Source organism: Manis pentadactyla, chromosome 18, assembly GCF_030020395.1.
Source record: "Manis pentadactyla isolate mManPen7 chromosome 18, mManPen7.hap1, whole genome shotgun sequence".
In the NCBI taxonomy this organism is placed as follows: Eukaryota; Metazoa; Chordata; class Mammalia; order Pholidota; family Manidae; genus Manis; species Manis pentadactyla.
Genome location: NC_080036.1, coordinates 14323549 through 14341369, shown reverse-complemented (window position 1 = coordinate 14341369; position 17821 = coordinate 14323549). Strand labels below are relative to the sequence as shown.

General features: G+C 43.7%; 1 protein-coding gene and 1 non-coding gene across 3 annotated transcripts in view; both read right to left on the bottom strand.

Annotated features, from left to right (window-relative positions):
* ENTREP2 (endosomal transmembrane epsin interactor 2) overlaps nucleotides 1-17821 on the bottom strand; it is a 459718-nt gene that overhangs the window by 145560 nt on the left and 296337 nt on the right. The gene's annotated exons all lie outside the window — the stretch shown is intronic.
* LOC118908824 (U1 spliceosomal RNA) lies at nucleotides 2270-2432 on the bottom strand. Its single transcript, XR_005023372.2, has one exon. It is a non-coding gene; the product is annotated as a U1 spliceosomal RNA (small nuclear RNA).

The following is a 17821-nucleotide window of genomic DNA, read 5'->3' as shown; positions in this document are numbered from 1 at the left end:
GTAAACTTTCCTGTTACTCAGGGCCTTTCACTTATGAAATTCAATAAGGTCTATTAAGTTGTGAAATAACAAACACGTAAGGTCTCAGTAGTAGCCAGTAAGCTTCATTTTCTTTGCCTGTTTTTGCTCCCTGTTCTGCATCCTGTCCCTTTAGGAACTGTTTCTTCCCATCTCTAGGAGACCTTGGTTAGGCTCTGCCTTTCTCTCCCGGGGGCACATGACTCAGGGCAGCCACAGTGCCTGCTTTGGAAGTCCACTCACATCCCTTCAGGGTGCTCTTTCCTCTGAGCCAACAGACTGAAGGGCGGTGTAAATCTAGGTATCTGTGTCTTCGGGTGGGAATAACCTGCCTCGTGGTGAAGTCAACCAGAGGAGATCTAAGAGATGGACAAACAGTCCTAACGCTGCCATCTGAATCCCTGGAGTTCAAAGTCAAACCCCTGAGGTAACCAGTTCATGGTGTTAAGTATAGTCTCCTTTTGCTTTACCTGCTTTGAGTTGGTTCCTGTCACTTGGAACTGAACAAATTCTGGCTAAACGGTATTCAAACCCATCATGCAAGGGGGGAAAGAGTACAAAGGCATGAGCTACGCAAGGTTCATATTGCCTACATGGATATTTTAATATAATAAGAGGTGATCTGAATATAATCTAACATTTTTATTATGTTTCTTGGCAGTGTTCTGTGGTTGAGGATGTGCTTATGATTTTAGTTGCTGGCAATAAGGGCAAAGAAGAAATCATGAAAGATTGTTTTTCCTGTAGAATGTAAATATGAGCTGATCTGGTGACTGAACTCTGCAGAAAGCAGTTTCAGATAACTTAGAACATACTTTAAAGCATCTGCTATTCTAGAGTAGCTGTGTTCCCTATGTCTAACCCAAAGCATTTCCCCACTGCTACACTGTGAAAGATAACAAAAATCTCATTCTTTTCTTCTAGACTTTAGCCTAGAGTAGATGTATACTCACAGTGCAAGGGTACCACGAGGAGAATGGACAAAGCTAATTAATGCTCAGAGAAGGACAGGCAGATAGGTTTTGAGAAAACTGAGCAAACTGAAATGGGTAAGAATAAAATAATTAGAGAAAAATATGAGAATACTTAAGGTAGTCAAGATCCCACATATGCATAACCAGTGGCCCTGAGGAGACAATAATGAACAGAAAAATAGAAGTAATATTCACAGGTACACTAGAGGTGGCTGTAGGAATCCTGGGGCAATGGTGGGTTTGCACAGGTCCTGTCTCTCTGATCACCTCTCCTTCCTTGGACTAAATAAACAACCAGAGTAGCATGCTTTCCAGGCTGGAGAGTAGTCAGTGTCCCTGGCTTCTCAAAAATCTGCACAGGAGACAGTCAGCACAGGGCTTCTGTCCTCCCTGAGATGCAAGTGGGAGCTCAGATGCCCAATAAGGAGAGGCGGTTTGCCCTTCCCAAAGCCTGGGAGGACCCAGGGTGGTGGACTGTGGGCTCTCAGCTGACAGAAGCCTGGGTCCTGAGTCTGAGACAGCCCACAGCTGTGTTCTTTCTGAGGCCTGTCCTCCAAGCCCCTGCCCCACACTGCTGACTCACTGCCCCCGGGAGTGGAGGCAGGGTCTCGCAAGCAGGTCAAATGCTGCTGGGCCTTGAGGTTAGGAGAGGCAGCAGTTGCCCCCTAAGAGGCCCAGGCTCTGAGAGGCTGCTTCATGGTGCCTCAGCAGACACATAAACAGTGTGGCCTCTGGTTGACTGTGGCCCATAAAAGCCAAGTCAGCTGTGCCAGAGCTGCTGGGCCTCTGGCTGCTTGCCAGCCTAATACTTTACCAGCCACTCCAACAACATAGTCTACAGAGGAAAGGAAGGGGCGCAAAACACCGCACAGGTGAAGTAAAAACTACAACTCATTAAAGATGGTCCAGGAACTTGAAGAAACAATACAACTGACAAACCTTTAGCTACACTGACCAACAGAGAACACCAAAACTGATGAAAATAAGTAATGAAGAAGACATCACTACCGTCTTTACAAAATGAAGTTTATAAGGGAATGCTATGAGCGATAAACAACGAAATGCCAACAAATGTGACAAATTGAACAAAATGGGAAAGTTCCTAGAAAGTCACAGATTAATGAGTGAAACTTATTCAAGAAGAAATAGAAACAATAAATAGGCCAAAAACAAAATAAGAGACTAAAGTAATAGTTTAAAAACTTTTCTGCAAAGAAAAATACAGGTACAGATGGTTTCACTGGAGAATTCTCCCAAACATTTTTCTTTTTTTTTTCAAGGGGAAAGCACAAACACAGTCCCCCAATACCACAAATTATGCAGCCAAGTTTCCCACATTTGGGCAAATCACAGGAGTCAGCACATCTAGAGACCAATGGATCAGCCTCACCTGGGAAAAGCACCTTCTGGATCATGGTATCTCCCTTGCCAGGTAAGTATATACCAAACAGATAACTTAAGAATTAAAACCAACTCTTGACAAACTCTTTCAAAAATTGAAGGGGAAGGAACAATTCTCAGCTCATCCTAAGTCCAGTTTTATCCTCCAGATAAAGACATCACAAGGAAAGAAAAGTACAAAGCCACCATCCCTTATGAATATAGATGCAAAAATCCTTATCAAAATGTTAGTAAATCTAACAATATATAAAAATGATTACATACCATGACCAAAAGGAATTTGGACGCAAAATTGGTTTATAATCAGAAAATCAGTTAATGTAATACAATATATTAAGAGACTAAAGAATAAAAACCACATGCTCATTGCAACAAACAGAATAAAAACACTGACAAAATCCAGCACACTTTCATGATGAAAATACAACAAACTAGAATTAGAAGGAAACTTTCTCCATGTTAATAAAGGGCATTTACAAAAGAACTACAGCTAATATCATACTTAATGATGTATTATTAAATACATTAAGGTCAGGAACAGAAGAATGGCTATAAACAAAAATATTAAGTGTTGACAAGGATGTAGGGAAATTGGAAACCTCACACACTGCTGATAGGAATGTAAAACGGTACAACTGGGGTACACGGTTTTGTGGTTCCTCAATTAAGTTATACAGAGAATTATGGTATGACCCAGAAGTTTCCCTAATACAGACTCAAAAAAATTGAAAACAGATGTTCAAAAAACTTGCATATGAATTTTCACAACATAACTGTTCACAATAGTAGAAACAACCCCTATGTCCATTTACTGATAAATGGATTTTTAAAAATGTGATAGTTTTCAGATATAAAAAAGAAAAGAATGAAGTACCAATATATATTATATCATGGATGAACTTCAGAAACATACTAAATGGAAGAAGCCACTCACAAAAGACCATGTATCATATAATGCTTATATGACATACCCAGATGAGGCAAATCCCTGGAGACAGAAAGTAGGTAGATTAATGGTTGCCTAGGGTGGACGGGAGAGGTGAGGAATGGGGAGTGACTGTGAAAGGGTATATTTCATTTTAGGATGATTGAAAATGTCATAAAATTAGATGATAATGGTGTGCTAAACACTGAACTGTATATTTCAAGCAGGTGAAGTTTATGGTTTAATAATTATGTCTCAGTAAGCCTGTTTAATTAAAAAAGAAATTGAAGAAGGCCAAGGTGAAGAATCTCTAACAAGCTGTTCCTTCTGAAATATAAAGAGATGAAACAGAAAAGAAGACTAACAATGCAGCAATGAGAACCATCAAATGCATGCAGTTAGGGTGTCCAAACTTTCTGGACCAACAACAGCGACAAAAAGAAATTTTTATTAAAAAGTCAAACTAAACTGGAGGGCCTACTGCTAAAATAATCTCTGTCTCTATCACAAAGCACATTTCTTTATATTTTAGGCATTAGTGAACATCTGTATGCTGCATGGTTTATGGAAAGCACTTTTATCCCTCCTGTGCCACTATTTCTTCTGGGTCCTGGACGAAGGCCTTTCACTGGTCAGGTCTCTACCTCCTCTGCCTGCAGAAAGGCATGGCTGAGTTAGGCAGACTCCTTCAGTTGTAAAATACAATAAATATTTTTGTAAACTTCTAAATCAGAAGTCATACACACATGTTGGAAAGAAAACAGAAAGCTCATCCTGAAAGCAACACTGAAAGAAATGCCTGGTTTCTCCTTCATTAGATGTCAGTATGCTTAGACATCCCCTGCCTCCTAGCTTCCTGTAACAGGGACATCTGACAAAGGTAGGGTTTAGAGGCTCACAAACAGCCGTGGCCCTAGGATACTAAGGAGAAGGGAAAAATCCAAGATAGGTCATAAAGTCAATTACACATGCCTTGTGATCCAATGCTTTCAAAACCGTATATTCTAATTTATGTGCCAAGTACCTGTTAACTCAAAGAGACCTACCAGATTAAAGTATATCAACCTATACTGTGAAAACTGCCTCTGAATTAATGATAGTGCAATAGGTATAACTCAATCCAGGACATTCACAAAAATGCAAAATAATCTCTGCAAAAGTATGTATAGGTATGTTTATGATATGCAATTTAAAAGTATATTATTCTCCCTTGTTTTACAGGCACATTTAAAAATTCTACACACAACACTGAGCTGAAGGCAAGATTACTGCAATAAAAAAATAACCGTACCCCCTCAAAAAAAAAAAAAACTTCAAACACATACAATGGATTAAGCCAGTCACAACACAGTGTTCTGTGCACACTGGCTGATCTGGCCCAAATCTTCACATGATTTCTCTTACCCTGATGCCATCTCTTTACTGAGCTGTGTTCCACTGATTGAATAGAATTTAGCTCCCAGTTTCTTAGGTATGACAACTGAAAACAGTGAGGTTATATATAAGAAATAAATAAGGATCCATGAAACTTAATGTGAGAATGATTTGGGTGAGACATGTCACCTCATTGACCTTGGGATTCAGTCCACTCCTTTGGATGACCAGACTTCCAAGTTTACCTTCTGGAAGCTGCCCATTTGGCAGAAAAAGATAGTCTTACCAAAAAATAACAGTAACAATAGTTTTTTCAGTTAACACAGACAAGTGAATGTCCCCCCTAAAAAAAATTTCCAAAAACTAAGAATTGATGTAAAGTATCTTTCTACCTAGAGTGAACAAGAAAGTCAGGTGAAACAAGAAAATGTAAGGTGCAGCAGAAACATGATCATTGCCTTTCTTAGAACGAAAACTGTTCACACGAGGAAAGCCTGTGCTCAACCAGAGCTCTCACTTCTGTTCACTTTTCTCAGGGTGTTAAAAGACCATCTCCACTCTACCTGAAAACTTGTAAATCATGTACAGCATACCCGACAGCCCCGCTAAGCAGAGAAGCTGACCGACCCGTTTGTTACAAAGTCCCTGCTTCTCTAAGAGGGTGCCCCCAGAAACTCGGTATTAAAGGAAACGTCAGCCTGCTACCCCCCAAATCCTTTATTTGCATTTGCATGAGGTGTTGTGGCTGCTACATAGAAATATCAGAAGCCTGAACAGATAAAATAAGAAAGAAGGGCATTCCAGGGAATAAGCAAGTCTGATCTCAACTGGAAGAAAGTAGGCACAGATAAGGCCTGGGGAAGGAAGAGGCAGAGAACAAACAGGAAGGAATGGACCCTATGCAATAAAAAAAATGTGAGTGGATGTAAATATTAAATGACAACTGGTTGAGCTAAATAGGTGTAAACTGCATCTAATAATCACACTTGGGCACAAAGGATTAAGCATAAGCATAACACATTTATAAATATAAATACATGTTTACATGTATTTATAAACAAATATAAGCTAAAGGATTAACTTTATATATCTAAATTTATATTTTTATGTATTTACGTATCAGTGTCATGGTTGAGAAAGACAGGCAAGGCAGAGAGAAAGCCCCACTCTGGGAGAGTCACATGCCTCTGGGAAGAAGAGCAGAGCAGAGGGGAGCCTGCTGCCGGCTTATGTGCCCGACCCGGCTGGCCTGGCAGGGCTGCACTGCGGCTTCTGACAAGCAGGTAGCCTCTGTGGGAAAGACAACCCTAAATGCGTGAAAGGCGAGGGAGCTTGATTTTTCTGGAGGATTCCTGCCTCTTGAAGCTGGCAGCATCATCCCTTAATCTGGCTGGACAAACCAGGGCATCCTTCTTTCTTGAGAACCATGACTTTTTTAAAAATTCAGTTTTTATTAAATCCATAAGTTTGAGAGAGGTGATGGAAAAGCAAACCTTAGCTATTTAACTGCTTCTAAGGAGCCAATAGGTCATTAAAAGATGCTTATGAACTTTTCTTAGGCTACTCGATTTTTATAATTATCCAAGTGGTTCATACTACTTACTCATGCATGTTTGCTTTCCCTCTCGAAGCAAATTACCTAATTTGGTGTGGTTATTATTCCGGACATCCAAAAACTGAATATTAGGAAATTTCACATAGTAATTAATGTGGGTACATCTGTTATGCTTATGCTTAATCCTTTGTGCTCAAGTGTAATTATCAGGTGCAACTTACAGAAATTCAGCCCAACCATTGCCCTTTAATATTAACATTCATTCACATTTTCTTTGGTTAATGTTACTTGAGGTAGTATTTTCCAAATTCATACATAAATTATACAACCCAAATAACAAATGACTGGTTGAGGAGTGGACATGTGACCCAGTTCTGGCCGATGAGATGTGAGGAGTATTTTGGGGGGCATTTGAGAAGTGTTTAATTGCTCTCAAAAAGAGGTTTCCAAGAAAAGAAATGCCTTTCTATTAGACATTTTGCATCTGCATGTAATGCTCCAGCAGTGGCAATTATCTTGTGACCATGAGCAGAGCTTGGCCATCACACCAGTGCTGAAACTGGCAGAATGAAAATCTGGAAAGAACCTGGCTCCTGTGACTCCACTAGCCTGCCGAGCCACCGGCATCTGGTGCAGCCCACCTCTGGACCTGTTACTTGAGATATTAACTTCCTTTATTGTTCAAGCTTTTAAAAATTGGGTTTTATATCATTTGCCAGTTAGAAGCAACCCCAAAGCACCCCAAATGACATGTGCAGAGGAGGGAGACCCTACAGGGGGAATATGTCAGCTGGTTGCTCACAGAGTTCACCTGGCAAAGCCAGTGGTCCCAGTCACTGGCCATGTGCCGACCTGCCTTCACCTGGCTTGGACACCTACAGGCATTTGAACATAAGCTTGAAATGCCGCTGAAGTTCAGGTAGTGGTACAAGACTACAGGTGGGTGGTCAACCTCCCTCTCTGTGGCAAAGGGACATTTAGATGTTATGTGGGGCCTGCACAGGAGGAGAAGCTATGATTTACCCAGATATCCAAAGTCTGTAAGTTAGAAAGACAGAATGTGTTTGGAAACCCTGAAGATGCATCCTCATATTTCAGGGACAAAATCCCAGCCTGTGAGATGCCCGTCTTTAGCAGGGGTTCCATGCGAGTACCCACCGAGGTGTTTACTCCCACTGTGTGCTACAGCCTCGGGGGTTAGCGTGGGCTCCCCACCACTCCTCCGCTCATGGCTTCTTCCCAGCTGGGTCTTCACTTCCCTGCCCACCCGACGGGCTCAGCATCTTAGGCACTCCCATGCTTCCTGAGGCCCTGCTGCAGGGGGCCGAGCCCGCAGTTCCCTGGCCCCTTGCCTGTAGCTGGTCCCTGACACCTGGGCCCCCACTCCGTGCCACACCCCAGGTGCCCAGTTTTCTTGGAAGGAGAGGACTGGAAGTTATGACCTGAGGCTCCAGAAGTTTTCAAAGGTGCTGTCTGTCCTTATCGCCTGGACTCAGGCAGCACCCTCAAGTCTAGCCTTGCTTTCTGCCGATAACTGGTCCTCATACTATGGCCAGGAACCCGCTGAGCTGTGAAAGCCCCAGGCCAGCCAGCCACACGTTATGTCTCTTGCCTCCCCGTGGCCAGTGATGATGCCAAGGGTGGAGGTGTGTCCAGAGGCTGACCCACCACTGCTCCCTGTGGCCTGTGGCAGATCTCAACACCGGGAGCAAAGATCAGGGATCAGAGTCCAGCAATACTCTACGGGCCAAAGGTCAGGTAGCCTGGAGAAAGGCTGCATCTCTGGAAGAGCCCAGAATGAGAAGCAGCCCTGCAGGGCCAGAGTGGAGTTAGATGGCAGACCCAGAGGACTTCTGAGCAGCACGGAGGGGGCCTGCCTGGCCCACCTGAGGGAGGTGTTCTAGGAGGGCCCAGCTGTCCTTGAAAGAAAGCTAACTACCAGGTGGGACTGCAGACAGTCCAGCTCCATCTGATTCTGAAATCAGTTTCCCCACCCCCACCCCCTACCCGCTGCCATATTTAAGTGAGACAAAGTAGTCTGCCAGCCCAATTGCCCCTTCCCCACAGAGGGAAAACAACCCCACCATATCTGCCTCCATCTCTTCCTATTAGTCTTTCAAGGCCGTAAGGGGATTGCAGCTGTCCTGCCCACCAGCTGGGCCCAAACCACACCAGGGAAACCCCAGACCCAGCAAAGTGATCAAGCTACGCAAGCTCACATGCCACCCAAGAAGTACAGTGATTTGAAGGAGGGACAGAGCCAAATTCTAGAACAGATGGCCACCACGGAGCAGAACTAATGGTGGAAATAGAAATAGGCTATATAAAAAAACATAATGAGAACACATAAGGAGATATTATTAAAGCATAATAAAATGGTTTTGGAACAGAATACTGCTTGATTTTTTTTAATTTAAAATTTTAGTAGAAGTACTGTGAAAGAGAATGGTCCCCTCTGAAAACCAAATTGCTATTTTAGGAGGCTCAAATGGAAGATGTGTCATATAATACAGGACAAAAAGTTACTGAAACGAAAATCACAAGTGAAATATCAAGACATGAAGGGAAGAAACAGGAGGCATAGTATGCAGGTAACCAAAGTGGGAGGAGAAAACAAAACACATGACAGACAATAAGCAAAGACATAATATCAAAGAAAACGCAACTCGAGTCTTCAGATAGAAAGCATTCTGAAGAGGCAGAATTTAGACACGTCGTGGCAAAATTTCTGAACTTTAAGAATAGAAAAATATCACACACAGGCTTACAGACCAAAAGAACTAGTCATTGCTAGAAACAATCAGTTTAACATTTCTCACATGCAATCTTGGAAACTAATAGCCAGTGGAATAACATTTAGCAGCTAGGGAGAAGAAAGAACGGTGATCCTCTACTCGGGCAAGCTATCATTACGTCAGCACAAAAAAGGAGACGGTTGGACACGCAGAGTGGGAAGTATGGTCCCAGTATCCTTTCTGAGAACACTCCAGTACACTTACACCAAAGGACCGAACCCAACAAGGACCCACAGGAGGCAGAGACAGTGTAGTGAGCAATAGGGAGAACAAATTTTGTTGTATTTATTTGCAAATATTAATGGACAATGATAATGTGACTGTAAATTATACTATAATTGTTCATAATTTTTACTGAAATAGAAGAGGGAACATTTTGGTAAGACTCTTGACCCAAACAATCTCAATCTCAATCCAGAATATCCCAGAAATAAGGAGAAGAGGGAGGAGATGGAATGAAAAGAAAAATGATTCTAAGGGTCTCTTCCAGGTGGGGTGAGGTCAAGAGGACACTGAAATTATTTAGGTGGGGGGCTGTGCTGGTTACTGAGCTAGGATCTCTTAGTTCCAAGTTCATTGCTCTCTGATGCTGGTCTTGAGTCTCTGTAAGCAATGTTTTTCTTCTGTTAGATGGCTTCCAATAAGGGACAATGGGGGTAGCCTTAAAAGTGGGGTGGGGTTTGGGGGAGGGCTTGTTTCTTCCTGTTTGCTTGATATTCCTGTCAGTATGGTCCTGGCAATACCCCTGATACCCCTGCCTTGACTGCAGTAGTTGTTTCCAGCATCCGAACCCCCTTCAACGCTCCCAGAACCAGCTTCACTTCAAAGGTATGAACTCCTTCAAAGGTATGAACGTGCACATCCTTGAAGATATCAGGAGGAGGACAAGATATACAGTGTTTGCCAGTACATTGTAAAACAGATGAAATAGACAAATTCCTTGAAGAACACAAGCAGTCAAAACAGAAAACAACAACAAAAAAACACCGAAAGTTCGAATAGTCCTGGGAGCTACTCAATCTAAAATTCCAAACTTTCCCTCAAAGAAAACCCAGAGCCAGATAACTTCACTAGTGAAATCTATCAAACATTTAAAGAAGAAATAACCCCAGTCTCAAATAAATGTTTCCAGGAAAGAAAAAGGATTATTTCTATTGTGTTATGAGGAAAGTACAACCTTATTTTAAAAACCTGATAAGAACTTTGAAAAATAAAGACAAAAGGCCAATCTCTCTCATTAATACATAATCAGAAACCCTGAACAACACATTGACACACAAAATCAAGAGACTCACCATGAGAGTGGGATTCAATCCAGGAAGGAAAGTTGGCTTAACATTCAAAAACCAATCAAGAAAAAAAAATCAATCAAGGTCATCCACCATATTAACAGAATTAAGGACAGCTTTCTTTTATAATGTCGTCTCAAAAAAAGAACCGTCATAAAATTCAGAATCTATTAATGATTTTATAAAAGGCTTCCAAAATAAGAAACCTAGCAATCTTGAAATAGAAACTTAAACAATCACTAAAAACAGTCTGTATCAAATATCACACTTTATTGTGTAATATTGAAAATAAGGAATAAGAAAAAGAAACCCATTATCCCCATTTCTCTTCTTCATTTTGCTGGAGGCCTCAGCCAATACAAGATGTAAGAAGAAAGTGAAAATGTGAAGATTGGGAAGAAAGGACCACAACTCTCTTTTTTAAAAATGACAGAATTCTATATGTAGAAAATGCAAAAAATGTCCAAATAAATCACTAGAATTGATAAGTGAGTTTATCACAGTAGTTGGACATAAGGTCAATATACATAAATCACTTTTATTTCTATTTTTCAGTGACAAACAGAAAATGGAATTAAAAGAAAGACCATATGTGACACATTTGCCCAAAGACAGATGTGACACTATCACCCGTCTTATATGCCCCTTTGTACTGTAACATGGGTGGCTCCTTCTCCTGTCATGTAGGGGGATGATTTCTCCACCCCCTCAAATGTGGACTAACTCTGACTTGCTCTGAGCAAAAGAATGTGGCAAAAGTTACTCATGTGGGTTTTAGTGCCCGGGTCTGAAGCAGCCTGCATCCTCTGTTTTTGTCCCTGTGGAATACTCTCCATTCATCATGCTCTCCTTGCCACGAACAGAAGCCCAGCCTAGACTCCTGAGTGATGACAGGAAAGACCCAACATAGAAGGGAGACCATGTGGACCATCAAGTCCTTCCAGCATGATCTATAAGCACAGCCATGGGAAGGAGGCCAGACAAGACCAGTGGAAGCCACATCAGTCACCACCCCAAGCCACTGATTGCATTCTGAGGTGTTTTTGTGTGGCATAGATCAATGAAACACTATGAACACCAAAAAAATTATATATATATACACATACATATATACATATGTATAAGATTTATAAAATATGAAAGATATGTAATACCTCTACTCAGAATGTTATAAAACAATAAAACATTGTTGACAGAAATTAAACATGACCTAGATAAATGTTCATAGGTTGGAAGACACACTGTGGTGAAGATGGCAATTGTGTTCATATTCATCTACGGATTCAATATAATCCCATCAAAAATTCCAGCAGGGTTTCTCTGTAGAATTTGACCGGCTGACTGTAAGATTTATGAGAATGCAAAGGACCATAAATAGCTAAACAGTCTTGAGGAAGAACAAAGTGCCTACTTTGTTGGATACCAAGATTTACTTACAAAATTACTATGATGAACACAGTTTGGTAGTGATGCCAGAACCAAAAAACAAAAACAAAAGCCAAACAGAGAACCCAGGAAGGGATCCTGGATACAATGACACTTCCCCATCACACAGCAGCAGGGAAAGGCCTGGCTTTGGCATGAACGGTCCTGGGTCAACTGGATATTCTTATGGAAAAATGAAACTACATTTTTTATTATAAAAATGAGCTCTCAGAAATTAAAGTTCTAAAGGCAAAAGGGAAAATAATAAAGCTATTGGAAGATAATAACATAGAAGAAAATCTCAGACCTTGTGGAAGGAAAACCTTTTTTAACCAAGACACCAAAAAGACTATTATGAGATGAAAAAGTTAAGTCCTTGAATGCAAGAATATATAAATGTATGATATCTATGTATGTGTGTGTGTATAGGTATACATATATATGTACTATCTGTACAATATATGTATTATCTGAAAAATCACAAGGAATTTGACAAAGGGCTTCTTCAAAGAAAAACAAGAAAAATACATATAATTCAGTGGAAAATAAGCAAGAGCTCTATTGGTACTTCACAAATGAGGATATCCAAATGTCTAATAACATGAAAAGGCACTTAGCCTCATTAATAATCAAAAGGATGCAAAATCAAGCTGTAATGAGATACCATGACTCACCCACCATAAGGCTAAGATGAAAATAACTGGCAACACCATGTCTGGGTGATAATGGAAAAAACAGGACACTCATACTCGGCAGGATATAGTAAACTGGAACAAGTGCTGTGGAAAGCTGTTTGGCATTACTGACTGAGGCTGAGTATGTGCACCCCAAAATTTCACTCCTAGGTTATACGTAAAAAGATACAGAAGTGAATGCTCACAGCTGTATTATTTGCAGTAGTCACCAAACTGAAATATTCCAATGTCCATCAATAATACATAAATAAAATGGGGATGACCTATGTTGGACTACCATCCAGCAATGAGAATTCAAGAACGATGCCCCACTGCAGCAGCATGAATGGATCTCATTCCTTCTTCACTGTTTTTGTGGAGGACAGAGGGAGGGTGAAGGACTAACAGGGTGATGAGAGGTGCTCTCGTTGCTGGAGACCTCACTGGCCTCTCTGGCCATAGGGATCAGAAGGACTCCCTGAAAAGCCCCCCTCGGCTTCCCATTACCGGGGTCCCTGTCTTACTTAGGGTAGAAGCCAAGGTCCTTAAAGCATGGCCAGTCTCCAGGCAGCCCCTGTTCCTGGAGTGTGCCAGCCCTCTTCTTGGGGCGTCTCTACTCGGTTATTTCTTCTGCCTAGAAAGTTCCTCCCCGGCTAATCACACAGCTCACCTCCTTACCTCCTTGGGGCCTCCAGCAACAAGAGAGCACCTCTCTTCACCCTATTAATCAAACTGCACCCCATTCCTCATCCCCCGATGTCCTTCCCAGCTTTTTTCACTGTAACATTTACCTGCACGTGACATATGATTCATCTGCACATTTTTCTATCTCCCTGAACTAGAATAAAGCCTCAAGGGAAGGAGAATTTTGTCCATTTTGTTTACTGCTATATCCTCTGCATCCAGAACATTTCCTGGCACACAGAATTGGCTCAAAAAAATTCTGCTAAAGAGTGAGCACAGAAGGGGCCCTAAAATGTTGAATGACACTCCCTGTGCTTAGTGGAGCCTATCTGCACATTAGCCTCACTGCTGGGCTCCCTTGCCTCCCCAGACCTGTGACGTTTTTCACCTTGGGCTGTGGATTTCTAGAGAAATCTTTCAACCCCAAGCTGAGGATGGTTGAGACTAGCAGCCAGACCTCTGGGGACAACGAGGGGTGCAGCTGAGATGGCAAAAGACAGTGTAGCCTCACCCTGCTTTCCTAGACCTTGGTGAACCCCATGTGCCAGAAACAATCAGTGCTCCCGTAACATCCATACATGTGTCCCAGCAGCTCTGACATCCCCTGCAGATGGGCTGGGCTGTGTGGCCAGGTCTGGTAAACAGACATGTGAGTAGCAGGGTTGTGTCACCTCTGTTCGGAGGCACCTAGCAATCAGCGGGCCTCCTCCTTTCCTTTATTCTCCCTGGGCAGCTACTTGGGGGCCACAGGTAAGTTAGTGGAGCCAGAAAATAAAGGTATCTCAATACCTCCTTGATGACTATAAGGAAGAAAGAAGCCCTTAAGTGTCGTCCAGCTCATAGAAGGCATTTTGTGAGCAAGAAATAAACCTTTGCTATGTTGAGCCATTGAAGTTTCAAGGTTTTTGTGATTTTTATTGTTACTGTAGCACAGACAATCTCATCCTGACCCTTCCAGAAGGCACTGCGCTCCTGCCTTACCTCCCTGACATCCCTCCAGGTTAAGAGGTCTAGAACCCTCTGTTAGACTTCTAGGCAACCTGTCTACTCGGGATAAGAAAGGGACAGTTTCATAGCTGTGCAGTCTCAGTGTGGGACCGTGGGGGTGTTAACTATATCATGTAGACTAAACCAGTATTCTAGTTTTTACCTACCAATATCTCTGCCTTCAGAGACACCTGGTGCCTCTTAATTTTGGAGGCTTTTCAAGACCATAGGGTACAAGTGAGCTCATTTCTTGCCAGCTCCACGCTGCCCCCCAGAACGCGGCAGAATGGAGAAAGCGGAAACCAAAGCCAGTCACTGTACAGCAAGATGCTTTCGCCCTCCCAAACGCTGCTGGTATTGCCCATTCTCATCTGCCCCTTTCCTCTCTGTGAGTTTGAATCATTTTTTTATTCCTTTATTGTCATTTTACTGGTATTTCAGGAGGAATGCCAATAAACAAATATTTATTGACTATTTATTTACTTTTAATATTTTATTTATTGTAGTCCTTGCTAATAATAAGAAAACACTTAGGTTTACATAGAGGGTTTTCTTCCAAGGAGCTCAAAGTACATTTAAAATGTCAGTTAAAAGAACAAGAGGAAAATGTTATTATCACTAGACAGAATGAAGCCTTGTGATGTCTTAGACACTGTCCACCATCTAAGTGCTGGGGCACAATCTCAGGCGCCTATTTCATGGTCTTCTGTAGTGGAGTGCTATAATTTATATCCCATTTACCCGCCTTTAAGAAAATGTCCATCTGTGTAACTCAAAGAACACATGGCTGAGACCCACCGCTTAGTGTAATTTTGCCAATACTTTCAGGATCTTATCAAGTCATTCTGCCAATTTATGAATACAAACCATCAAAGGCTTTGGTTCATAATTTTGTATGTGACTTTCAATGTGATTATTTCACAAAACGCAAAAATGTATAGCAACATAATGGAGAGATGTATTTGGGGGCAGAGGTGCCCCACTTTGCAGCTGAACATCTTGGTTTAAAAAGGCACAGAGCCGGGGAGGATCAATGCTGCTTTCATTTTCCCTTCATTCCCGCAAGTATGTACTCCTAGAACACCTGATCACAAAGAATGCCAGGTGCCGTGGAAAGAAGATAAAAAGCAAGACTGCTGCTTCTCAGTACTCCTTCATATGAAAACGCAACAGGGATGCTTTTCTCGACGGCAGTGCTGCCCAGAGATCGAGTCTGGTGAGTGGCCATGTGTCACTGATGCTGTCACAAAAGGCAGCAGCAGGCCAGGCCTGGGATTCACCGCACAACCACTGTTGCTCATCGTGATACTTCTTCCCGATGAAGATCCGGGCAGGGTGGAGCTGGGGGAAAACTACTGAGGATAGAAAACGGGGATGAACATGTGCTTCGGTAGGTATGTTCCCCACTCTGGGGGGAAGCGGGTGAAGCCATCTCTCCGCCCTTGGTTTTCCTCCCCGCATGGTGTTCTTTATGCCCTGGAAAGCTCGCCCGTGGGCAGGGCTGAGCTTTCCACTCCAGACTCTGCCGGTGGAGAGGGCTGGCTGCGGGAGCCCCTGAGCCAAGTCCAGATGCCCCGGGGAGTGGAGCCTTCGGTCCACCGGGGGTCAGTTGCCACATCCAAAGCAACGCACGCATGCTGTCTTCACGGGTTCCTGCGGTAACCGCAGGGACCCCGAGGCTGGGGGGAGGTTCCCAGGAAAGAGGAGCTGGGCCCACGACCCCATTATTCCCCACAGCCTGACCTCCACCCCGCAGTGGTCACCAGGGAGTCCTACAGCCCGGGGCAGCAGCAAAAGCCTCTGACCACTAGGCGCGGTGCCCTGAGCCAAAGACGATGTGCCAGGTCACCTCGGAATGAGAGTCTCTGGGGGGGCAGGAAACGCCAGATGACTAGAGCTCAGAGCCTAGGGGGCAAGGAAGAGGGACCAGGAGTGAGGGAATACACGCAAAGAGGAATAGGAAAGAAAGCAAGACTGGCAAATCCTGGAAGCAGGGTGACTGCCGGGGTTCTGGAGGTTGAAAGAAGCGTGTGGAATGTGGGGCAGGGTCCTTCTCATGGCTGTGCCCAGAATGAACCAACTCTGCCTTCAACCAGGGAGTGACTGTGGCCTGTGGGTGGGGTGGGTGGGGGGTCGCAGGAGGAAGCCCAGGCACACACACATGTGTCCTGATGTGGCTACAGGTCAGTGGTGGGGAAGGCATCAGCCCTGGGAACCCACAGCGGGGCATCGAGGAGAAGGAGCGCCTCCTCTGACGTGGGAACTGTGTCCACTGTACTTCAAAGGCTTCAAAGGTTTGGGTGACAAATAAGGACACTGACACCAAAAGCTTCCTAGATGCAGATCCTGTCACTGTGATTTGTTACCTGGGAAACCAAACAGCCACATAAATAGCAAGAGCTGAGTCTTAGAAATAAAAGTTCCGTAAGTACAAAATTATATTAAAATGCTGTGACTTTCTGAAAAGGGCTCCAGGAAAGTGGCTAATGGAAAACACTATGCTTTTTCCACAAGGAGACTGACTGTGTCTCATTTACAATTACTCGGAAAACAGTGAAAGTGGCAGGGCCTTCCTCTTCTTGAGGCACAGGTCAGAGCTGGCTGAGGGCCCATTTCTCATCTAGGGGAGAGGAAGTCCTTCCTAATGCTGCAGCCAGCCTGCCTGAAGCCCCGGAGCCTGGGAGGGCGCAGAGAGCTTCTCAGCTGCAGGCTGCAGGCCCACCAGCACACTCTGCGAAAAGTGGAAGGTGCGTGGTACCCGCCAGGCTGAGGGGGGATGGAGGAAATGGTGCGCACCAGCCCCCAGGCCCTGAGAGATGGCTACTGGAGCCAGAACAACAGGAGGGAGGAGAGAGCAATGGGGTGACAAGGGTGACGAGGCCAAAACATGAAGATCCTTGGAGTGGATTTGATTCCAAAAGCAATGAAAAACGAAGAAACTCACGACAGGACTGCACAGCGCACTTATTCTGGCTTCTGTGGCAAACAACGGAGATGTCTGAAAAGCCTGGCTTCTGTCTTGCCTGAAATGTCAGAACCCTCAAAGCATTAAGCTAGAGTGGCACCAGGACATTGGGAAACAAGGTGCTGTAGGAATGACCCAGGAGAGAGGCCCGGCTGCACAGAGCCCTGTGCTCCCCAGGACTGAGAAGATGCGGAGGTGGGGCCCCAAAATGGCCAAGGCCTGCACACTACCCCTACCTGGCATGGATTTTCAGAGAGTGCTGAGGGACAGAGGTTAAGAACTGGACCGCGAGAGGCTACAGTCTTGAGACAGGGGCAATCACAAACACAAGGATTCCACAGGAGGCAGAGGACCAGATCCCAGGAGAAGAAACGAAGGCTGATGGTGAGGCCCACCGTGCACAAGGAGGTGCCAGAGCCAGAATTAATTTTAATTAAAAAAAATTAAGAATGGTTCCCAGCAGGGTATGGGAAGGGCACCCAAGTTTCCGAGGCCTGCTGCCTGTCAGAGCTCGCTGAGTTAGGCTCTGGAATCAGTGACCCCTTTTCCTCTTCAGGGAACCCTGAAGTAGGGTATGGGGGTGAGGGCAGATTTTATTCAGCTTCATATTACAATAGAAACAGAACATACTACAGAGGCTGATGAAAACATGGTGGCATGAGTAGGGTGGTGGAAATCTTCTCCCAAAACCATATATATTTTGAAAATACAGCAAATACAACTATTCCTAAAAGAGTGACTGGAAGATAGAGTAC